Below are 26,554 nucleotides of genomic sequence, written 5' to 3' on the forward strand. Positions count from 1 at the left end.
TAAGCAGCTCCCATAAGTGACTGCGGTTAGAATGAAAGTTTGTCTTGTTTTAAGTTCACTTGTATGCACAGATAGGCTAATTGGGAGTGGGCCTACAGTTTAAAGTGGAATTCGAATCACAGGAATCGAACCCGGCTAGAATGCAAGTGTTTTCTCATACTCACATGGGAAGTTGTTTATGTTATTGTTTCACATAATTTGTAGGTAGTCACACGTGGTCTGAGAAACAGAAAAGTCACACATAGCCTACGCATAATTCTCTCGAGGCAGTTTGTTGCAAGAACTTTGCTTGCAGGCCACGGACAATAACTTTCATGGGTAAAAAAGTGTCCCATCATAAGGTAGAGAGCATCCTGCTTAGAGCAATGTATGCGCTCCAAACGTTGGACGCTGACGCCGATATAACCTGGCTCGCAAGCCGAGAACACTGTTCGAATCTCCACAGGCATATAACAAAAATGCATCATACCCAATGACACATCTGGCGTAATACCTAACGTGCCAAATTTTGGAAAATAGGGGCTGATAGCGTGTGTGAGAACCAGAGCGACTTAACTCTAATTTATCAAATTAATAGGAGAGGAAATAATGTATTCTTAGGAATATGACTCTTAAACGTGACTCCGCCTTACAGATAAGAATTAGAAGTGGAAAATGTCGATTTTCTCCAAATACTCTTCAGAGGATTTTTTTTTTAACGAAACTGAAGACAGAATTTTTGTAGTTACGTTCCTCTGATTCCCGTAGGACGATAGGTGAAATACATTTCATGAGCGATGTTTCAAAGAAGTTGTGTTAAGATGTCAAACATGTAGCCGACAGCCATGTTGTATGAAGAGAGCATATAGGATAAGCTCCAATCACACTTAATCTAGGCTCACAACAAAGATAGCGGCTGAGTGACCTAGCGTAATGAAAGGCAAAGAAAACAGTCAATCATTGGAAAAAACAATTAGTTTCATGTTTAAGATCATTCTATCAATTAATGCAGTTGCTTATAAAAATAAAAAATGGTCCAAAATGCTTCAAAGTAATTGAAAATATGAGGCATTGCGGATACGAAGGGCGAACTCAACAAAGTGCATTGTGATGGAAATGCGTTTCAAGTTGCCAGGCACAGTGCAAACTCCATAAAATCTTTGAAAATCACGCATGAAACATTCCGATCTACAGTTACCAAGTTTTTGTGAAGCTCGAATTGTGCCTGACAACTTGAAACGCATTTCCCTCACAATGCACTTTGTTGAGTTCGCCCTTCGTATCCGCAGTGCTTCATATCGTCTCTAGGAAAAACCCAGAAAATTAATACGCCCATTCAAATTTAAAACCTTTATTTGCATACTAAATAGAAAGAATTTTCACCAGATACTTGAAATTAGTTTGAGAAAATCTAAAATAAGAGGAATTCCTATCCCTGTTCTCGTGTTGATATTTCCTGGCAAATACTCTGTAAGAGGCTGTCGCGGTATATTGCCGCTCTATACATTGAAGAATCAATGCTTTATACTCCGAAGTCGATACTAAAGGTTCATGAACGTCTGCAGGATTTTTTCCAAAGAGGCGCAAGCAAGGTAGTTTTTCCGGGGGGAGGGAGGCAAACAAGGTGCATAACAGTGTTGTCTCCTCAAAAAACATTGCTTTAATTTGAAGTTATCATATTCATCTTATTTGAAAATAAGATCCTTAGGAAAATATTTGGACCTAAAAGGGATGAGGAGATAATTAGAATAATTAAATCAAGAAGACTTAGGTGGGTAGGCCATGTGGCACGAATGGGAGAGGAAAGAGGAGTTTATAGGATTCTTGTTGGGAAACCTGATGGTAAGAGACCTTTAGGAAGGTTAAGACGAAGATGGAGGGACAACGTTGAGATAGACCTAAAGGAAATCGGTAGGGATGGAAAAGAGTATATAGATCTTGCTCAGGATAGGGACAGATGGAAGGCCTGTGTTCTGCAGCCATGAACCTTCGGGTTTAAGAAGGCTAGAGAGTTAGTTAGTTAGCTAGTTATGTTCATGCAATAATTAACATATATTATTGCAGCTGAAATGGAATTGTGTGAGATATATATATAATTTTTGGTTGACTTTCATTTTCCAGGTGGGTCGTGCACCCCCCCCCCTTGCCTCTCTTTCGGACTTCCATGCAAAGGTTCTATTTTTATTTCGCGTCTACCACTTTCGGTTAATCGCGATGATAAAGGATGTGATAGGTGATGAAAGTGGTATAAAGACAATGACCCAACCCATCCATATTTTCTAGTCCAGGCTCTAATCCGACATCTCCCGGGTTCGAATCCCGGTCGGGCTTGGTTGTTTGTGAATGTCCATTCATCAATTTCATCATTTCATCATTCATCCCCATCTTCGCAAATTAGCCTAGAGGCACAAAACGCGAAGTAAAATAAACTAAATCAATCAATCTAATCCGACATTAGACTTCGCAGTTTATTACGCTAACCAATTTGCCACGGGATCGGCTTCTTCGTGTTTGTCTGCTTATGAAATGATTAATTAGTTATTCAAACTATATAGGTAGGAAAGCTATATAAAATAACGAAACAGAAAAATAAATCCACTTGACGTCTTGTAGTACTATCATTAACCTACAATTTCATGCTCACAAATCCACACAGAAAACTTCTTGTGGCATTAGTTTTACAGAATGGCCTTGGGGAATAAACATCGCCCATTTCCTGGTTCAGCTCGAAACAATTCAGGTGCCTTATCGAAGCTGCTCTTGAGCACGCAGGGTTTCTAACCTACTTCGCCGTAATTCAGTTGTTGTATCTTGATTAATATGCTGTATTGTAGAGTCAACCGCAGATTAAATAGGAGAAAAAAGATTTTCCCGACGGAAAATAAGTTGGTAATGCTGCAAACACCGAGGCATTCTTGATAAGACGCTTGAGGAGCGTCGAGCAAACTTTCCTGAAAAAGCACAACCCCAGTATCGAAGGTCATGCCACACGTGGATTGGCAACTTTCGGGAGCATGCTGTCTGTCTACACAATTCTACCCAAATACCTGTTTGAAAATGAATCTTCTGTCCGCATTTTATTTTTCAAACGTACTTCTGACATTGTAATCATTTTGCAATTATTTTTATTTGTTCTTATTTTGCTTCGCTTTTATGTGACTTTTATAATTAATCGAAACTATGAAGATGGATGATAATTAGATTAAATTAATGAAGAGACACCTAAAAAAGATATTTACAGACCAGGACTCGAACCCGGAACCTAAAGCGGATAGGTTGTGGGGAAAACCGTCAATGACTCCCGCCACGAACTTACTTATAATTTTTGTAATTTCTCACGAGTATATTTTGTTCTGTCCATGCATAATACCTGCTTTCGGAAACTTAATTTATAAGTGACACACTTATAGGGACAAGCCACGTATTGTTTGAATGGAGGGACACATCTCGTTCATATACTACTAGATACAATCATGGACTATACTTGAAATGGCCTCCCCGATGGCGCAAGGTAGCGTCATCGCCTTGTAATGAAGGGGTCCCGGGTTCGATACCCGGTGGAGGCACAAGTGATTGGGATTTCACTTTAAACTGTAGGTCCAGTCCTGATTAGCCTAACTGTGCATAAAGTGGACTCAAATCAATCAATCATATATGATGGAAGTTAAGAAAAAGATAAAAATTTTAGAAGAGATACTGTGAACAAGTCGAATTGGAGAGAGATTGTATTTTGTCTTTTGTCTTTGTTAAATGTATTTCATGTAGTTTATATAACATGAAGTTATAAGTTAAATAAATGTTGTTTTGTTCGTTAACGTTTGGCCTAATTGAAGATTATTACAATATACTTGAAATGTGACGTGCTAAACACTACTTTCGGAGATCAGTTGGACATGGCAATTTTGATATACAAGTTGCATTTTCTCTACTTAGATTCATTATGTCCAAATTTTATCCTAATATATAATCTCCCAACAACGCAAAATGTTTTAATTGACTCGAATTCACAATGACTCATATACAGTGTGTTTATAAATGAACGGTGGGGTTTCAAAAATTAATAATACATCTATTTATTACCTTACACGGGGAAAACGTACACCGTAAGCAGCAGCAACTGTCCAAGTTTATATAACTTTATTTATATTTGTATAAAGATAGAAATCAAGAGGGGGCAATTGCCCCTCTGTGCCTCCTTGCAGGTGCTCTTGACCGTCTGGAAGAAATAGTGCACGACAGACGTGAAAACTAAATCCATCTTCAGTATCCCTTTGTCTTGCTACTCTTAGATTCTGCAACCTTTCTTTCTATAGTCCAATGTTTGCCTTCCTTACCTCCTAGAATTGATTTCCGTACAAGTTTGAGGGCTAATCTCCCCTGCCCCCTGTGGTTGCGCCACTGCACCTTCTTCCGCCGTTGTTGCTTTGTGAACTTTCATCGGCTTCGTAATACTTCATTTTCTTCAAGAGCATAATATCGTTTAATCCGGCGATAAGATTCCTCAAGAGTAGTCTATGACTACTCATTTCTACACTAGTTGGAAGCTTTATTCAATTTCGAGCCAAAAATGTAATTTTCAAATCAGGATTGTTAAACGTCCACGAACCCATAAATTCTAATGGGTTCTATTGGGTTCCGCAACAAGACCGGAACCTGTTCTATCACAGTGTAAATTCGGTCCAAGTTGCGTATTGTTTCATTTCAAATATGGAACTTAGACCGTCTTTAAATTGATCCGGAACGAAGGACCCTGTGCCGTATTTCAATTGATCCAGAAAAAAGGTTCCTGGAACTTATTTAAATACCTTAAACATAAAAAGGCTCTTTACGGTCCAGATCCATTTATGCTTGCTAATATTCCCTGCTGAACCTGAATTGAATTGATTTAAAATTCCTGATCCTTTAACAACCCTGGTGGAAATTCATTAATTTACAAACAACCATATTTTTAACGAAACATTAATCCCACACAATATACTGAGTTATTTTTCGCAATGTTCCAATGAATGGCAAGAGATTTGGGCTATTCCTTTTTCTTCCTTGATGTTTAATAGATTATATTTGTCACGCACCTATAACGTTACTAGCAAACATTTGTGAATTGTTCTTTCCTTGTAACGTTAACATCTACCATACTGAATTTATTTACGTTCCTTATGCAGATGGTATGTACCCAACTGCATTTTGTTCCGTTCCGCTACAGTGGTTTACATTTTGTTACATTCCTATGTAACGTTAATTAACCATATTGCCTTTCACTTCGTTCCGTTACGGAGGATTGCATTCATTACGTTCCTATGTACCGTTATTTACTACCATGTTGCATTTCGTTACGTTTTTTTGTAACGCTAGTATATACCACAATGCATTTCGTTACTACGTTCCTTGTATCCTTGTAACGGTAGTATATACCATATTGCATATTACGTTATGTTCCAATGTGCTCATTTCGTTCCGTTCCTTTATAACGTTAATATCTACCATAATACATTTTGTTACGTTCCTTGTAACGTCACTCTATAAGATATTGCATTTCGTTACGTTACATGGGTACCAGCAGTTGAACCATACTCTTCCTCCTACAAAATGGAACGTACCGTGTAACGCAAATTGGGTACGTTACGACTCCCTGGTCTAGATCGCGTAGAGTGGTCTTGGTGCATGGAATGTATTTAGAGGCAGCGTGTGAATACAGTAGTGAGTGGATTGTATTTTTGTGAATGATATGTGCTGTATTGTGTTGTGTAGTGAACTGATATGAGGGACATAATTAACAAGCTGTCTATTCGGCTTACGAATAACGATAAGCTCCAAATCGTTGTAAATTTTTCTTGTATGTCCACTTTATGAACAGATAAGCTAATGGGGATCGGACCTACAGTTAAAGCGGTATCTAAAACACCATGTATCGAACCCGGGACTCCTTAGTTTCAAGGCAACGACGTTACCACTGTGCCAAGGAGTACCCGAACTTAAAATCGTGAAAATAGGCAGGTTGAAATTTTATTTCTATTCTCGTATATAGGCCTACATAATATTTCACAATATGGGCCTCTTATTTATGCAGTGTTAGTACTCAATATCTTTCCGCTGCTTCAAAGAAAATGGATGAGATGCTCAAACCAGTGAGCTATAAAATATAATTTTGAGGAAAATTTAGAGACATATATTCATTTATTTTGATTGTTATTTAGCGTTACTTTTCTGACCCTTTTGGCTAATCGCGACGATGAGGATGAGTGATAATATGATGAAATTGATGGAGGAACACTCTCAAAGAACATCCATGCCCAGTCTGGATTCGAACCCACATCTTGAAAAAATAGCATAGATGGAACAATATTTTGTTGTGATTCATTCGTTTTTGTTTTGTATTTTTTTTTTATTGAAGTACCAGGTTCAGCTGCATTCAAAATAAAATTATGTGTAGGCAACTGGGTACTATTGTACGAGTGCTTGAAACATTTGCTTTCTGTCGATACGACTTGGTCTTTATCAGGGTCTAGAATCTTATCTCAATCGAATGGCTAATACAGTAAACAGAACTCCAACTTGCTTATGGAGCTCAGATGTTTGTTCCTCCGACTTGATATCTTACGTCTGTTCTCTGCAGGTGCGGAACTTCTTACTTGGTATTCTAATGATGTGTTTGTCCTCTAAAATTTTCTCTAGCAAAAAGAGAAGAAAAGAATTCTGCTTGTTCAGCTCAGTAGTCGCTAAAGAAAACCGTGCGATTTAACTAAATGAAGCAAGAGTATAAACAAAAGTAGAAATATTCGGTGGGAAAATGGTTTCGGTCTTGTTAGCAGCCAAGGATAGTGAGCGAAAAAGGAGAAGCTGAAGAGAAGAAAAAAGCGTTAAAAGAACAAGATTGTCTTCAGACATGCGTTCCATTCCTTGTCAGCTGCCGTCTGACACAGCAGCGGTGTCTTCCGTTCAGGCAACGTCACTAAACCAATTTGCATTCATGAGGGAATCCATCTTGTCCTCTTTCCATTCTGCCTTCTCATCTTTCACGGTCTTTACGAATTATGCTTTCAAATTATGAAAATAACAATAAAAAATTATCGTAAGTATTTTCGTAAGGGAGAAAAATAGTATCTACATCGTTGATCCTGTAATGAAATGTTCACTTTGTTTATGATGACCACACTAATCTGAAGACATCAAAATCGAATTCAATTTTTATTGTATATAGTGATATGTAGAGCATAGGTTCCTGAATACAACTATAAGGTGCTAATTTATTATAGCAGTCGTAGAGTAATTGTATTTGTGTTGGCACCACTAATTTCTTATGCACAGAACATCGACCTGCACAAGTGCATGCGTATCAACGAAGGGCAGTATTGTCTCTCCCTGTCGCTCAATAATACTTATTATGGGATGGAGCCACTTTTACACATCCAAAGGTACATTTCAGTAATAATTTACATGTAAATGATTGATTTATCAATTTAGTTTATTTAACGTCGCATATCTGACACCTTTGGCTAATCGCGTCGATGAGGATGAATGGTGATAGGTGAAGGGACATTCACAAACACGTAGGTACGGAGGACACAAACACAAACCCCACAGAGGATTATACGCCGTAGGTCCAGGCGCCAGAGCCTCGTTGTTTGTAAGACCAGGGTGTACTACGTGGAAGTGGGGTTGACTGTTGGATGCCTTCTCAAAAGGTCACCCCATACAACCCTCATTTACATGTAAAAATGGCCATATAAAAATCGGCACAGGGATATACGATGAAGAACATTGACCCAGCGCCACTGTCTATGAAACATACTTTCATGTAATGTATGTTTGGCTTCTTCAAGCTCACAGAGGGGAAAATCATTTTATAACCGGGATGGAAGGAACACCCTGTACGAAGAGAATGGTGTAATGGCTGCCAACAACCATAACGCGACAACACATACCACGCCCTTGGTCTCAAGGTACAAGGAGAACATGAAAAAAGAAAATACCAACATGGGACGCGGGCGAGCAAGAAAGGGCCAACAAAACACGGGTCAAAGAATTTACTTTGCACCGAGATCTTAACTCAAATAGTCCGTGACGCCTGAAAACATTCCGAGGCACGTTCTACTTGTGCCAGCAAACGGTCGCCATTTGCTTTGCTGCGAAATCCGAAATGGCCGAGGCAGATGTAGTTGCTGTTGCCGTTCATGATTACATCACATGCATATCAAATAACGCAAGGAGTTACGGGTCATCTTTCACTGTAAGGAATGGCGGAGGACTAACACGATTGTAACTAGAGGTTCGTTGTAAAATTAATAAAGCCAGCCAATGTTATTATTCGTGGCATTGTGCTTAACCCTCATGCGATGGCAATGGTGATGTTCGAAGGACTCTTTATACATAGTCACGAGGCTGAAATGGTATTGATGAATTCATTGTTGACTGTAAAGTCGATGTAGGCCCAGTCGTAAAGGCACAAACCCACCAACCAGACCCCGATATATGATTAACAGACGGTGAACATTTTTCAGTGCAAATTAGCAGAACCAAAAGCTTGTGTTACCAGCAGAAGAAGTACATTTTATGGCACAAATAATACATCTGCGCTGAACAGCGTCGTCTGGAAAATTCGAATGGAATTCTTTCGGTCAGTGACGTAACATGGCTTTATTACCGTTGCCTTTTTAAAAATGTAAACTAATACAAAGTCCAACACACGTGACTTTGACATCGGATCCAGAAGTGCTTAAAAATTGATTTGGCTGCAGGGAGCATATGCGAGAAATACAAGGCATTTAGAACATGTAAGTATGAGAAAGAAATAATCATACAAAATTATATGCGCCATGTTCAGAAAACTAACACAACATATTCAATTCACGAAATTTGAAAATGCTCGTGGTTTTCATGAAAATTTACGTCTCAGATGTCTCAAGTTCAAGTACTAAATTAAAATAAACCAAATGTGGTAGGAAGAGAGTGGTTAATATTCTAGAATTTTGTAGAGTTTGTACCTGCAAGAAGCAGTATTGCTAGATATATCTGTACTGAAAAAAGTTTACATGCAGCAGGACCACAGAAGCAAAAATCAAGTTTTTCCAGCATACGCACTATTCTCCAACTGCCATTTTTTTTCCTTTTTTTTGTGATGGATTTTCAGAAGGGTTCCAGCTCCATAAACCCACTATGACGACGCAGCTGAACTAATATGCAACATAGCCAAATTTTCTGTTTAGATGTAATCACTGAATCGGACTACATTAAGTTACAGCCATCCGCAATTCCATTGATACTTTCAGAACATTCAAGGTTATGCTCAAGACTGATACTTCATCATCACCTTGTTAATTGGCCCAATTTTGCTTTTTTGTATCGCTTGTGGAAATTGCATACCTTATTTGTTCATTGATACATACCCTTCTTATTGGTTACTGCATTGCATAGCTGAATTTCTTGCTAATCGAAGAATTTTAACCCTTGCCGACTTAGAAATGCGGCAGCGAGCGGAGGAAACATTTTAACAGTGACAATGTAATCATTTTAAGTGTCGAAATGTGTACGTAAACCAGGGCTACTTGGACATCTTTTTAGGACTTTTTTAAAGATAATTCTGAGACTAATCCATATTTTAATTTCAAATAAATTTGAATATACCGACAATACCAAAATACAAGACCTAAGTTATCAGAGACTTAAATTCGGATACAATTTAATATATATAAAAATAAATAAATAAATATGGCGTGACCAAGTAACTTGGTCACATGCGAAAAAAATATTGGAAACTGCATTATAAACGCAGTTGACTACAAACGTCTGACTACCATGCGAGAGACCCGGCGGTTGGAGCCGTAATTTTTCCACCTGTTCAAGCGGCTCCGGCGCCCACTCAGGGTCGTATAAAGTGGGTATCTGGAGGAAACTCTGGAGGGTAAAGGCGGCCAGGGGTGTGGTGCTGATCACACCACCCTCACCTTCGGCCGTGATCAAGAAAGTGTGCGGCCCTAACCTCACACCCCCTATACGCCTTCATGGCGTGGTGCATAGCACAGGTGAGCACTTCACTTTACTTTTAGATTATAAACGCGTTTGTGTGGCCATGTTACCCCGAATTTAACCGTAAAAAGTAAGATAGTGTCTGTGTACATTTGTTTTGTGTGTTTTTTAGCCAACCTATCGAATTTTGTAGAAAAATAAAGGGAAGATAGCTTTAGAGAAATCGCTTTTAATGCATAAACTTATGGATAGGTTGGTTCTCTGGATAAACGAATTCAGGTAATCCTCTCCAGGAATGTTATCTTTGAAAACCTTAACTGTTTCTCCCTGTTTTTCAAGATATTTTGAAATAACAGTTCTCACATATAGCCTAGGTAGAGGGAAACCCCAACTGGCGACAACACCAAGTGTCTCTTCGCTCGAAAAAACTGTTGGATGACCAACTGCTCCCAAATTCTTTCCAAGAACCTTCCTAACTAATGTGGAACGAGGTACTTTATATGTTTTCGCTGCGAGTTTTTTTGACATTCCAGCTTGAACGGCGTGCATGACATTTTCCAGATCCTCGTCCTTGAAATTGCGATAAGGCTTAGACCCGGGGGTTCTTTCGTACTTGCGCATCATTTTTATTCAAAAGTTATCTGATACAAATGAGAAGAACATGCAAAAACCGAAAAGGAAAAACAAAAGAACATTTAAACAAATAAAATAATAAACAATATAATGGGCGACCAAGTAGTCCGGTTTACGGTATCAAATTTAATGAAAATGCTTTGTACTATTTACTGATAATATTAGACTGTTATTTGATTAATGCCAAATAACTTCCAGTTTAAGGGATTTAAATCTGAAGATCAAGTCGGCACGGGTTAGCACCATTTCATTGCAATGAAATTTCATATGTAAGAAAGTGTACATATAAAGAACAATATTACGGGGTATTCGAAAAAAAAATGGGTTTGTATTCCCTGTATAAAATTAGGAAGGAAATTTTGACGAGTGACAGCAAAAGCGAACTTTGTTATGTTAAAAGTTAGTTATTTCCTGTGGTTTAAGTGAAATTACAAGAATCCATGGTCCCTTGTGCATGTGATGCGCCATTCGTCTCTGAATTGAAGAAAGAAATCGAATAACTTTCTGACGTCGGGGAATCGCATTAAAAACTGCGAAACATTCACACATTTCTCGATTTCAGTATAATTGTGCAAAACAATATTCGAACGACCATATCGATGAATTTGATATAATTAAGAGCAGAACTGTATATAGTTGTTCAGCTTTGAATGTTGTTATAAGAGTTGTTCAGCTTTGAACGTTGAACACTTTGACGGCTTGGTAAAATAGTTTTCAATATTTGAAAATTTCCCTCTGATTTCCTACTCTTTTATCTCCTAAAAGAAACCTCAGAACAAGCTTTCTCACTTTAGTGTTCAGAAGTTAAATTTACTTACTAAAACGTCTTGTTCAAAAATTACATTTCTAACACATTTTCCGTACAGTTTCAATAAAATTACTAATACTTTTAGTGAAAGTGAAAAATCCATTTGAAAAATTCGAAAGTGAAGGCCAGTCGTATACTCTTCTGAAGCAGATTGAAATCTTAATTTCTAGTCGGTTACTTCTTTAGAAATGTTTGTCTCCTATACAACGGGGCATTAGCCTGCAGATAGATTTATTTAAATTAAACTGTATCTTATTTCAACTAATTTTAAACACCTTTCACACTCTTAAATTTTTTCCCGATTTCAGATCAAGTGAGTATCGCAATGTACTGAAATCAGTATACAGTGGTTTAATTCTTTTGGAAAATAAGATACTGTTTGTAAACAATATAAACCTTTTGCTTTTAGCTATTAGAAATTAGATTATTTTGAACAGTAATACTTTGCTTTTGTCAAATTATTTGAGAGGGGTACAAGGGGTACAACTTGGATTTCGGATTTAAGAGGGTACTGTACCTCTCCTCAAAAATTAAGGGGTACATTGTACCCCCTGTACCCCTCCCCCGTTCCTGTTCCACTGATAACAGCCTTTTAGCCATAACTTATGGCTAAACATGACAGCTGTACTGTCATGGCTCTATGAACGTCCCACAATTGGCAGAGGTGGAGTAGGGTTTGTGGACTACTATGTGATCCTCCCAGCTAGATTCGATAGATCCGCTGACGAACGACAGGTTCGGCCCTACATTCATATGGGGGGGGGGGATTGGCGTAGAGCTGAGAACTCTGCACTTTAAAACAGTTATGTCAAGAATCAGTAACATGAGGCCATAGTTCCTAAGGTAAAATGTTCCGGAAGTAAAATAGTCCTCCATTCGAATCTCGGGACGAGGACTACTTTAGGAGGTCCCTGGATTAAGGATAGGATGTACAATAAGAACAAGGATATAAAATTAGGCACCTGGAATGGTCTGAGCCTTTACCGGCCTGGGGCACCTCAGTCTACAGTCAATGAGATAGTTAAGTATAAATTAGATGTAGTAGCTGTCTAGGAAGTTAGGTGACCAGTGGAACTAAAAATTATACTTTTTCTACGGTGGTACTGAAAATCATAATTTTGGAACAGGCTTCTTCATAAACAATAGAATTATCTCGGCTCTTAAAACAGTAGAATTTATTAATGATAGGATATCATGTGCAGTTTTACAAGGTAGGTGGTGTAAAATTATTTTAATAAACATCCATGCACCAATGGAAGGTAAAGATGATAGTACTAAAGATAGTTTATATGCAGAGTTAGAACAGGTCTTTGATAATTTTTTCCAGTATGATATGAAAATTCTGTTAGGTGACTGTAACGTACAGATTGGTAAAGAAGAGACACTATTGGTAATGAAAGTCTTCATGATTAATTGATTGATTTAGTTTATTTTACTTCGCGTTTTGTGCCTCTTGGCTAATTTGCGAAGATGGGGATGAGTGATGAAATGATGAAATTGATGAATGGACATTCGCAAAGAACCAAGCCCGACCGGGATTCGAACCCGGGACCCTTGGAGTCGCAGCGCGATGTGCTAACCACTCGGCCACAGGGTCGGGCTGAAAGTCTTCATGAATTAAGTGATGGTATTGGTATAAGAATAATTACTTTTGCAACCTCAAATAATTTTATTGTGAAAAGTACCACTTTTAAACATAAACACTATATCCATAAATATACCTGGTCTTCTTCAGATGGCAGAACTCATAATCATATAGATCATATGGTAATTGATACTAGTATAATTAATGTTCGTTCATATAGAGGTGTGCCAGTGCCAGTGACTATTATTTAGTAATTGCTAAATTAAGAGAAAGACTCTCAGTGGTAAATCATAAGCAACAAAATCTGAAAGTTCTATTACAGGAAAATTTGCTGATGAAAGAATTAAGAAAGAATACCAAATTACCGGTAAACTGTCAAATAGATTTGATATTTTGCAGGACTTAAATGACGATGAAAATATAAATGAAACAGATGTAAATGAGAATTTGGAGCAAGCACATACGTAATGAAATAGAATCAGCAGCCAAACAAAGTACCATAAACCAAGAAAAAGTAAGCCGTGGTTTGAAAATGAATGTTATAATCTAATAGAAATGAGAAATCAAGCTAGACTTAACTGGTAAAATAACTCTGATGATAAAAATTCAAACAATTATAATAGAGTAAAGCGAGAAGTTAACGGCAAGTTTAGAAGTTAAGAAAATAGCAAAATTAACGAAATTTAATCTAACAGCAAAAATGAAATATCAGAGATTTATATAAAGGTGTAAATTAATTTAGAATGGGGTGGCAACCTATACAGTAAACTTGAAGCAATATAAAAATGGTGAATTTTTGGCTGATTCAAGCGATGTTTTAAATAGATGGAAAAAATAATTTAATGACCTTCTGAATGTTCATGTAGGAGATAAATCAGAAGTAACTGAAGTACACACAGCAGAACCTTTAGTTCAAGAACCTAATTTTACTGAAATTATAGATGCTATTAAAAGACTAAAGAATAACAAAGCACCTGACATTGATTTAATACCAGCTGAGTTAATTAAATATGGTGGGAATTCGTTAATATGAAAAATCCATAAATATTTAATGGAATAATATTGAATAAAGAAGAAATTCCTCAACAGTGGAAAGAATCCATCATTGTTCCTGTATTTAAGAAAGGTGATAAAATTAACTGCAATAATTACCATGGAATTTCTCTCCTCTCAACATCATTGACTGATTGATTTGCATTTTTTACTTGGCTTTTGTGCCAGTTTTGGCTAATTTGCGACGATGAGGATGAGTGATGATATGATGAAATTGATGAATGGGCACTCACAAAAATCCATGTCCAAGCCAGGATTCGAACTTGGGACCCCTGGCGTAGTTGCTCGATGTGCGGGGGCCGGGTCTCCTCTCAACATTCTATAAAATATTGTCTAACATTATTTTAAGAAGTCTAACCCCATAAGCTAATGAAATATTAGGTGATTATCAATGTGGATTTAAACGTAACAGATCAACGACAGATCAAATTTTTCACATCAGACAGACAGTTGAAAAAAATGGGAACAGAATCAAAATGTCCATCAGGTATTCATTGATTTAAAAAAGCGCACGATTCGGTAAAATAGATAAAATACATAATAATATACCAGTTTGGAATACCTAAGAAGATAAACGTATGCAATAATGAAACAGAAAGTAAAATTCGTGTGGGTACGTAGTAATGTCTGACAAATTTACAATTCATGATGCGTTGAAACAGGGGGACGCATTATCTCCATTGCTCTTTAATGTTGTCTTAGAATATGCTCTTGTTTATAGGATTCTTGTCGGGAAACCTAATGGTAAGAGACCTGTAGGAAGGCCAAGACGAAGATCGAGGGATAACTTTGAGATGGACCTAAAGGAAATCGGTAAGGATGGAAAAGATTGGATTAATCTTGCCCAGGATAGGGACAGATGGAAGGCTTGTGTTGCTGCAGCCATAAACCTTCGGGTTTAAGAAGGCTAGTGAGTTAGTAGTTAGTTAGTTAGCGAAAGAAAAATGCCGAAATAAATTGATGATTTGTTAATATCGCTGTGCAGAGAATACCAATCATTTCTTGACACAGTTCCTGATTGAAATTTTACAAACAATTACTTTCTGAAAGTTCGCCATAACAATCATCACGGTCTTCTGTCAAGATGAATGGCAACTTTGATCTCTCACGCAACAATGAACGTCCAATATTTTATCGTCACGATTCGTTCCAATGAGCCTTCACCATTTATTTATTTCTTTTGCATTTACTTCTTCATTTTTTCTGTTTCTGCTTATTTCTCCTTTTCTCTCTTCTTCTTTTCCACTACATTCTGTGGTGAACTTGCTACATAATTTCTACTTTTTTCATGTTATGCAACTTGCATTTCTATTGCGCACATTGTATCCTCTGAATGTTGGAGACAATGGTTCTACATTAGCATGCAATGTTAATTGGACATTATATTATTGACCAGTGCTTTCAACTATATCTATTGTAACACTACGTTTTGTGATATAGATACCAGATTTGTAGTCATACGTTCGATCCCAACCAAGTGGCAAAACAAAATTTTTCACCTGAAGACGAGAGAAGAGGTGCTATCCCGAAACGCAGCGTTAGGATAAGAATAGTTAAGAGTACTAGGCAATAGATAATGACCAATAAATATTGCATGCTAGATACTTTATACCTCGGAGAATCATTACCAAGTAAAAAACGTTACATGACGAGAGAAGAGGTGCTATCCCGAAACGCAGCGTTAGGATAAGAATAGTTAAGAGTACTAGGCAATAGATAATGACCAATAAATATTGCATGCTAGATACTTTATACCTCGGAGAATCATTACCAAGTAAAAAACGTTACATGACAAGATGATAAAACAGTGATTTACCTATACACCACTAATACTAGCCACTAAAATTATTCACAGAGAACCATTTTGTGATCATTTTGGCTCTTAACTTACCCCTTCACTCCCCTAAAACGAACTCACACCCTCCCACTCCCCAACTGGAAATTTCTGGATAACCCCCATGGTAAAACATAGCACAGAAACCTAAATGACGCTATAACCTCTAAAAGTGGCCCTACCCAGGGTATGCTACTGAATGAATATTTGGTGGTGACTCCTGAATCATTCAAGGCGAATATGGGGATGATATCTTCAAATGAGACAAGTCAATTAAAACAAGGAAAGTGGGCCTCCCCGATGGCGCAATGGTAGCGTCGTCGCCTTGTAATCAAGGGGTCCCGGGTTCGATACCCGGTGGAGGCACAAGTGGTTCGGATCCCACTTTAAACTGTAGGTCCAGTCCCAATTAGCCTTACTGTGCATAAAGTGGACTTAAAACACCAAATCAATTAATCAATCAAAACAAGGAAAGTATATCTATTAGTGTGTTCGTGTGTGAAATGGACCTTATATTTTCCTCGTATTACAATTAGTTTCTCTCAACTCTCTTTAAAACACACACACACTACTTCATTCTTCAATTCCCTAGCAGCTATAAGCAATTAAATTTTCATTCTTTGAATTTCTCCCTTTACTCTTCCTTGCTACTTCTGTTAAATATAGGTAATCTTTCATCGTAGTACTTCCTGTTCGAGTACTCACCACACACAAAATAAATCTTAAGTTATATTTCTGCAATATTATTTTAATTTCGAATAAGGCAAAGGTGTGTGATGCAACCGTTCACCCTTAATGTCATCAACCTTTTCTCATCGCTGCTAATAATAAATTAGATAACAAACAAAAATGAATAGTTAAAATACTAAAAAGTAATAAAACACCGGCTGAAATTTTAGAAGTCTAGTCGCAGATGAATAGTAAACACCAATCTGCTATTTAAAATATGGTGCCTTACAGCATCAAGTGTCTACAACACTTTGTTCTCGAGCTGTTCATTCAACAAGTGTTTCCTCTCCGCTTCTCATCACAGCTACTTCTCTGAAACCACAAAATGTGATCGATATATTCCACTTCGGGAATAGGAATGTTCGACTGAGTCCAGCGTTTACCTGCAGATTTCTCCAATTCCTCGTTACTGTGTTTTACAACGCAGAAAGTAGGGTTGTGATTACTTCATTACCCTGTCTTCTGTTACCGGAAGTAAAATATCACTGCACATTTTTGAAGAACTCAAGAATTATCAATTCCCATCTCTATCTTACTTTCATCTTGGAGACCCGGGTGCGACTCCCGGTACAGATGATCTCAGACAGGATTGCTTCCGTATTTGTATTGCAGTTGCTTTTAGTTGTTATTCTGTCCCTAAAGATTAATCGCGACGATGAATATGAAGTGGTGAAATTTATTAAAGATCACCCCATTACCACCATGGGCAATATCGAGAATATGTGAAGGAGTTGTTATGTTAACGCATGAAAATAATATGTGAATGCATATTTCTGCATCCTCTATGTGCCTTTGTGGTATGATGCAATACATCTTTACCATCATTTTCATCACATTTTGCTTTTAACTCTTACTTTCTTGGGTTGTAAAGGACGACCATTTCTAGGGACGTCCAAATTCTACTGATGGATAGCGACGATAAATATCATAAAATCAAATCAAATCTTGATTATTCTTGCCTGGAATCTTAAACGTTATTAAAAAAGGATCCAACGAGACATTTTTCAGGGAGCAGATTCGACTATGAAGAGCGACATACGACTCGCGAGCCGCGGGTTTTCTACCTCTGTACTGTATGATAGCAAGCGAGAAATATTGGCATTGTAAAAATTAAAGTTACAGCTCTCATTTCAATAAAATTATACGGTATTAACAGAATGCTTACATTTATAACCTTTGTCAAAATAATAAGGATCTTTTGCTATTGCCTTTTTACACAAAAATTAGAGAATATTTACAGCTGCAGGTTTCATGATAATTGGGGTAATAAGAGCGAACACACCGAGGCCATAAGTCAAGGATGGGAATTTGTACACAGCTGCCAGTAACATGCAACTACAAGGAATCGGTTTGTTTCTCCTTCCGTTCCAAACAATCCCCTTCCCCTAAAATTCTACCATTTTTACACACAAAATCGCTCAAGGACATTTTAAATTACTGGTTGAATGAATTGTTTCCAACTCCCTCCTTTTAACCCTAATTACGGCATCATCATGTTTACGCTCGGTACAAGTATTTGAGGATATATTGTTGAGGAAAATACAGATATTAATTGATAGTAATTATTTTTCTTATTTTCAGTAATTGTGTAGTGTTAAACATGTAGCGCCCAATATGACATAGAGAGAGAGAGAGAGAGAGAGAGAGAGAGAGAGAGAGAGAGAGAGAGAGAGAGAGAGAGAGAGAGAGGAAATGAATGAGAGTTAGTAATGAATGATGGGTTGCCGGCCCCCGTGGCGAAGTGGTTAGCACATCCCGCTACAAGGCAAGGGTTCCGGGTTCGAATCCCGATCTGGGCATAGATGTTTGTGAGTGTTCATTCATCAATTTCATCATATCATCACTCATCCCCATCTTCGCAAATTAGCCAAAAGTGGCACAAAAAGAGAAGTAAAATAAAGCAATTTAATCATGAGTCAATCAATCAAAAGGTGCCGGATTCATAGAGTGGTTCGGATCCATCTCTAAACTGTAGGTTCAGTCCCAATTAGTCTGTCTGTGCATAAGTGGACTTACGAAAACAAATATACTGTATGTGTTCTCGGTACTAGATATCTTCTTATTTGTAACCACACTATGTGTTTTGCAAAATATATCCTCCAAAATGGATAAACACTCGAGGAAGTAATAACTTCATAAAAAGCATAGAGTGCCTTGATCAGGGTTGTATCTATTCCCAGTGTTTGTGTTTTGTGGAAATATTAAAAATATAGCTCTCATAAATAATAATTACAAATACTTTTATCCCCATCTAAACCTACGTTAAAAATGCGAGTTTTTAAAAATATTTTACACCTTTTATGTCTCTTATTTAGCACGGTTTTTCTGCGACTTTTGGCTATTTGCGACTATGATTATGAATAACAAGTAGATACAATCGATCACACATATCGTGACTCATACCGGGAACCTTTGGGTCCGAGAACGTAACTTAATCTTTCAACGCTCTCGGCTACCAAGGCTGCTTTATACTTCCTCGCATCGTAATATGTAGTACGTATAGTGGGATGTATAAGTATTACCAGATCAATTGTTCATTACCGTTTTCGATAATTTTTCTGACTGGGGTCACGGGTTCGAATTCCAGGCTGGGCATGGGTATTCTTTGTGAGTATCCCTTTATCAATTTCACCATATCATTACTCAACCTCATCGTCTCAATTAGCAAAAAGTAGCAGAAAAGCGAAGCTAAGTAACAGAAATCATACAAGTCATTTTTCTCTTGCATCCTAAATGCTTTTCAGAAATTAAATTTTTATTGGTGCTGTATAGAGGTTTGGAACGTTTAATTTCATTTCTTGAACCTCAAACCGCGTAAAAGAATGTGAATGAATATAATGATTGACAATTTACCCGGTAATACCTTTGTGTCCCACTGTATGTAAAAAAAAATTAAAAAAATAGAATTTCTCTGTGTTCTTCATTCTTTCTTTCACTGCCTTAGAATTCATATTATAAACGCGTTCGGATTCAAGGAGTTTGACCGCATACATCTTGTTCTAGACATGAATTTAAATATGTAATTTCTTATAAATACTTAGCTGGCAACACTTGCTGAACAAAAAGAAACGGCATGCATTCTCAACCGTCATATATCAAAGCGTGACCATTTGATAGATCTTTAAAAACTTGTACTAGGACAAGAATGCTAAAACTAGCTTCCCTCTCCCTCTATCTCTCCCCAACACACACACACGCATCACACAAATAAGAAGAAAAATAAAACTGGAACCTTTAGAGAAGCCCAAGTCACTGGCAGGTGGTACTAATGACTTCTGTTTTTGCCTCGGGGAACATCCAGGCGTATTTGTAATTAAATATATTCATATGCAAAATCAGAAAAACGTTTCACGGCTATTATACGGTTTCCACTGGAACCATTAAGAAGATCGGAAAGATGTGTGAAGTTCCCCGCAGTCTAAGCCCAAGACCGTCTAACCACAATGAAAACAGCCTGAGGTGGACAACTGTCTTAAAACAGGAAGGGGTGAGGGGAATGGAGAATTCGTGGAAACACGACAAAAACTGAGGTTTCGTTACAGTTTTGAAAACACGCAAGTTACGCATAGTAAAAACGCTATGTCCTCAAGAGGCACTTATTCATTGACTGCGAAAAGTATGTGGAGCAACACCTGCCTGTTTTTTGCCCCTATTCCTTTTCCCTGCCAGAACAACTGAACCATGAAGCTAATATCACTTATCCCATCCACACGGCCATAAATTCTGGTACCTCGTCTGCAACAAAACTGTAAACACCTAAACCCACGAATACTTCTGTAACGTTATTAGAGATACGATAATTTTTACCCCAGCCATTGATTCTATCGCACTGTTGTACAAACACGAATACGAAACTTTTTTTTTTACGCTGGTGAAGTCAACCAACGAATTGATGAATTTCTTTTAAAATGTTTTAATGAAACATTCTTTGTACTAAATTTCGAATTTTCATCTTTGTCCTCGTGCATACGACTGGCTTCATGACCACGGCCGTAGGCAGGAAAAAGTTTCGGGGGGGGGGGGGTTCATTCATAATTGTTCCCATGGGCGTCGCCAGAAATTTGAATAATAGAAATAATAACAATAATTTGCAATAATTATTAAAATTTCATAATAATAAAACAATTTTATTCCATAATAATAATAATTATTATTATTATTATATTATTGTTATATCCTTGAGGGGGGCTTACTCAATCCAGCAGATGAGTGAATATCCAGCACAAGTTTCTTTTTGTTTTTTTTACGTTTCATACAGTGTGTACTGAAATGCACAATTATTATGCTTCGTCATTAAACTTTAGACACCTTCAAGAAAAAGCTTTAAAAGTTAGATGGAAATTTTAGTCATAAAGTTTTTGTTGTTTAACTTTAAAATTACATTTTTGGAATTTTGAAAAGTGTGGAAGCAGTTATTATTTTTAAAAACTTAGCCTGGTGCATGGATTGTAACCTCAATCGCGAACGTAATGCGCTACGAAACTGGAGATCCTAGGTTTGAACTCCTATCAAGGGGGATTTTCAACTTTATCGGACTAGAAATTTAAAAGCTGGAAAGGGAATTTTGGGACAATCATAAGGGAATCTTCAGTCTATATTCCTTGTGACGCAGGAACAACACTGGAAAGGTGACAGCAGAAGTAAAAATGGAGGGGTTGCGGGTTGGTTACGATTCTGAGAATAAATCCTGTTTCACTCAACTTTCAGAATTCCAAATGTATGAAAATTCTAGCTCGATCGTTTCAATATTGTCTCCTTGTATTATTGTGATGCTTCGAAAAAAAAATTGAATTTTTTTTTACAGATTTTGGTTTCTGAACTTCCATTAATCCAACATGTCAGAAGTTTCGGGGGGGGGGGGGTTGAACCCTAGAAACCCCCCTCTAAATACGGCCATGTTCATGACGTCATGAATTTGCGTGAATCCACCAGCATCTGGCTTTACATAGATTCTTATGGAGAAAAGTGAGGGTGAACGAAAAGAGAAATGTAAAAGAAAACAGACAGAACGAGAGAGAGAAGGGAGAAAATTATAAGAAGATCGATGAAGAGAAAGGATAAAGAAAAACCGACAGAAAATAGGAAGGAAGAAATAGAAAATTAAATGGTCAAGAAGAGAGGACTAAAATCGAACGAATAGGTATTAAAACTGAAAATAGGATAACTTATTCTAAGTTGAAGTCAGATAGGTGGGAGAGATAAACTAAGCGAGACTGACCTTCAAAGTGAAATCCGTCCCATGTACACTATACCTCCACCAGGAAACGAGACCAAAGAACCTTATGATTTGAAGGTGATAGCATTAGTAGATATTTGTGAAATAGCAGTTATTATTTGTATTAATAGAGATTACAGAAAGGGGGATAAGCTTGAGAATATCATATCCTCAGGCGTAACTGTCACAAACATGGTGGAAAATAAACCAATAATGCTGTCCCTTTTGGTCGACCAGTTAACGTTATTACCTTGAAATCAGTAAGTCTGGGTTTCTATTTCCAGTGTCGGCATATTTAAGTGTCTATTAAATCTAGTCCCGATTAATATATTTGTGCTAAACTTCGTTTGATTCTTTTATGATCTATGAAATAGGTTGCTCGAATGTTTTTGTTCTTTGTAATATAATACTGTCAATACTTTTCTATAATAGACTACTTAGTGCACCGTGCCCCTCCCGCTAAATCCGCCAATGGCTATACGTGTACTTGTTATCGAAATATCGTGCTCATTTCCGCGTCTTTTGGAACACAGAATAGCATTATATTTGTAAATAGTAATTAATGCAAAGAAAACAATCTATCTTGTCGTTTCTGTTAACTAGACTCGTCAAGTTAAGCAAGTTATCGGTATTGGATTTTTCCTTATTTTACGTTGGTTTTCTATCTCAATAGTTTAATTACAACATGAGGATGAATTATAAATTGACGAAATGAATAAAATAATAAACGCAATGAAACATTTTTGCTTTAACCTGGATTACAACCTAGAGCACCACGCTAACCACTCCAAGTGGCAAGTTATTGGGTAATGGCGTATCAACTCCAATGCACTTTTTCTTCCCTCCTATAGAACGTTATTGCCAATGTTGTTCCCCTCCAGACATGTTATTGCGGCGACCACAGCATGATCATAAAGCGAGCCGAAAGAAGAAAAGGGTAGAATTCTAGAGAAGGAAAGAAAATGAGAGTGAGAGAGAGAGAGAGAAAGGGGGAGGAGTTTAATAGACAAACAAACAGGCTCCAAGGAAAATGGGCACTGCACGTTGTTGGTCATCTGCTTCGTCCACACTTCTCGCCTTGCACTGTTGTTTCGGAAAGTAATTAAGCTTCTTCTTCTTCTTCTTCTTTCTCCTTTTCTTCCTCGTTTCCGCAGGAGATTCGCTGTAGTGGAATCAATTACTGTCCCGACAGCACCGCAGGGAGCCGGGTCTTCAGTACCAACAGAAATGCTTGCCGACAAAACGTTGCAAAAAAACGCATGATATCCAAGGCCCCCCCTAACCAAGAGCCTATTGGGTTTCTAGACGCTGTTTTCTTGCTGTCCTACACATCTTGCCACCTTTTATGAAAGGAAAAGAACCGAACTTGACAGGTAATGAATTAAATATTGGCATATTTGGGTGGGTAGATGAGAGAGAACCCACGTCGCTGGCGGAAGAATATTGCAAGATTTTTTCGTTGCTTTTCGGGTGTTAATCTAGGTGCCAGAAGTTAAACTTTGTTTTGAAGCATGGACAAGGTTTTGTTACATTTTGTTGTTCATTTTTATGCCTAGTTCAGTGAACCATTTGATGTCAATTTTTGAAAAAACACTATTTTATGCAAAAAAAAATTTAAAAAACTACAAAATGCACATGACGTTTACACGCTATATCAGGTTCTTCTTCAGACTAAGAAACAAATTCAAAACTGAAGTTGTTTCTATGTTTGAAGAAGACACTGATATACGGTGGAAACGTCATGTGTATATTGTAATGTTTATTTATTTATTTTCCTTCTTTTTTTCATCTTTAGTGTTTCTCTAAAATATAATCAAGGCTTATTAAGGTTGCCACTTTTTGATTAATCCAAAATGCTCCGCACCAGATTAGAGTTGTTGTTTGAGAATTGAACCCCACTCTTGCAACAATTCTGCCTGGAATACTTGAAGAGAATGGTCTGCAACATGCTAATGGGGTTTAAGTCGGAAGACTGAACTGGCCACTGTATATGCCGTGTATCCTCACTAGGTTCTGTAAAGTTTGTTTTCGGACCACTTCATGCTCAGATAGGCTAATCAGGAGTTGACCTACACTTTAAAGTGCGATCTGAACCACTGTGTGAAGAATCTCTATCAAATATATTAGGCAGTAAGTGACAAATGTAGGTCTTGTTGTGGCGTTGTAACCTTTTAACGACTTGTGCTGTTGCGTTGGAACGTCCTAAATATTCTTGAAAATACACTTTGTAGTGCTACCAGTACCACCATGTATCTACTGGGAAAATAAATTGCCTCTGGGCATGTTTTACTGACGATTCAATTGTGCAGTACAACATTTTTCTGTGATTCTCAATTACTCTTCATTTTTGAATACGAATACAGTTTCTTAATTTTAATTCCAACATGTATTACTTTCTGTTATTACATTCTAAGAAAGAACATTTGAATTGCTGCACTAAAATTAAGTTTCCCATTATTTTTAGTAGTTCGATTTTTAAAATCATTTTACATTCTCCGTTTCATGGAACTAATGTTACTAAACAAACATATTTACAATCATTCTAGTCGGTCATAAAATGTAAAACAGGAAAGGGTTATTCTGTTGTAAAATTAATATGGCTAGCATTAGTTTACACCATAAATAAGACCTTTACTATGATTGATTGATTGATTGATTTCCTTTACTTTACTTCACCTTTTGTGCCACTTTTGGCTAATTAGCGAAGATGGGGATGACTGATGATATGATGAATGGACACTCACAAACATCCATGCCCAGGCCGGGGACCCCTGGCGTCGTAGCGCGATGTGCTAACCACTCCGCCACGGAAGTCGTTTGCTATGGATCATAGCCATTGTTTATTTTTATAGAAACGGACAATAATGTATCAAAACGTATGTGGTCTAAGTGAAGTACTCAACAATTATAGAAGTGCCGGCCCCCGTGACGGAGTTGTTAGCACATCGCGCTATGACGCCAGGGGTCCCGTGTTCGAATCCCGGCCTAAGCATAGATGTTTGTGAGTGTCCATTCATCAATTTCATCATATCATCGCTCATCCCCATCTTTGCAATTACCCACATATGGCACAAAAGCGAAGTAAAATGAAGTAAATCAATCAATCAATTATAGAAAGAGAGGAAATTATTCAAGGACAGAATATGTATGTAAGTCGGAAAATACAATTCCTAGGATGTAGAAAGTATATGCCAAAAGGAATATTAATAAGAGATCTATTTCAAAGAGATGGACAGATGATTATGATGATGATATTGGGGATTTTCATATCCGTCCATGATAAACGCTCCTCATGAGTTAAGGTGCTGGACTCGTTTAACAATATTTTACAACTAGTACGTTTATGCTATAGTCATAATTATAGTAATTGGATGAAAAACATCAACATTTAGTAAAATTGACTGCTATTTTTTTTTTGGACGTTTGTTGTTAATTAAGTTATTTACAGAGAACAGTTAATTAAAATAATTCCCTTTGCAGATTATCCCAAGACATTATAATCAACAGACTAATAAGCGAAATAATACCGGATATTATCCATCCTTTTAATTACTGTTACCGTTCGAAATGTAGTTTTTCTGTATGAATTATGTGAATTTTCTATTTATACGGAATATTCTACCAGACAAGAAGTCTGCATTTTTTGAATAGAATTGCATGTTTTCCCGTTATTAAATAAACAAGATAATGATTAATTAACTTCTTTTGTGTCGAACCCTTAAGAAAAAATGTTCATCCGACCTTGAGTATTGTTGTACGTGTTTGTGTGTGTGTGTGTCAGTGTTAGTTCCCATTTGAATTTCTGTTAAATATCATGAGTTCCTTGTAAGAAACTGGAGCAAATTAGTAAGAGGAAATTTCCTTTGTAACAAACAATTTACAATTCAAATGTCATTGTTAACTTTTTACGCGTGTTGACTGGAAATGTCATTGTTTGTAGATGAGTATTGACCCTTCAAATTCACGCAAGTGTAAAGAAAGAAACCTTTGTAGTCTTTTACTTATGTAACACTTGGGAGTTTCGTCATCAACTACCCATTTTTTGTGTGTGTGTGTGTCAGCTGAAATCCAGTAAAATATATACCAAATTACACTGAATGTAGAACTCTATACTAATAACCATGAATAAATACTGGTGAGTACATAATCATTCATTATCGCGTCTTTCCTGATGAAATTACACAATCATATTGGTAAACTTTAATTAGACAATTAATTGGGCAGCAAAATTTAGATTTTTATATTTAATGACTAATATAATTTAAGAGAAATGCACTATTTAATTATCACAATAATATTCAAAGTAAAAATACTGTATTTCCTATCTTCAATGCTTTTGCAACATTTGTTTACTTTCGTTTAATTAAATGCCTGTATGGGTATTCTCATACAGTTAGTGGTGAAAAGCTTCAGAAAGTACGTAGAAATCCAATCATTCGAGAGCTAATGTCATTTCTAAATGAAGATGCAAGTGACATTAGCTCTCGAAAGCTTTGGAAACCTTTCCATAACTCACCTGGTCTAAGCACCAGAGAATCTATTCATCATTCAAGATTCAACTATATAAATGTACATAAAATGTATGTATATTTATAATATAAATAAATATCTAATATGAATTGTACATTTTCTTCAGTTCCTCGTTATCCTCATCGTTGTGATTATTGGAAAGTGCAGTAACTCAATTGAAGCACGTTTCAAAAACAAAACATAGAGGATATTCAATTCAGTAATGAAATTATTTACATACAAACA

The sequence above is a fragment of the Lepisma saccharinum genome, chromosome 2 (assembly GCF_977018435.1).
Source record: "Lepisma saccharinum chromosome 2, izLepSacc3.1, whole genome shotgun sequence".
Classification (NCBI taxonomy): domain Eukaryota; kingdom Metazoa; phylum Arthropoda; class Insecta; order Zygentoma; family Lepismatidae; genus Lepisma; species Lepisma saccharinum.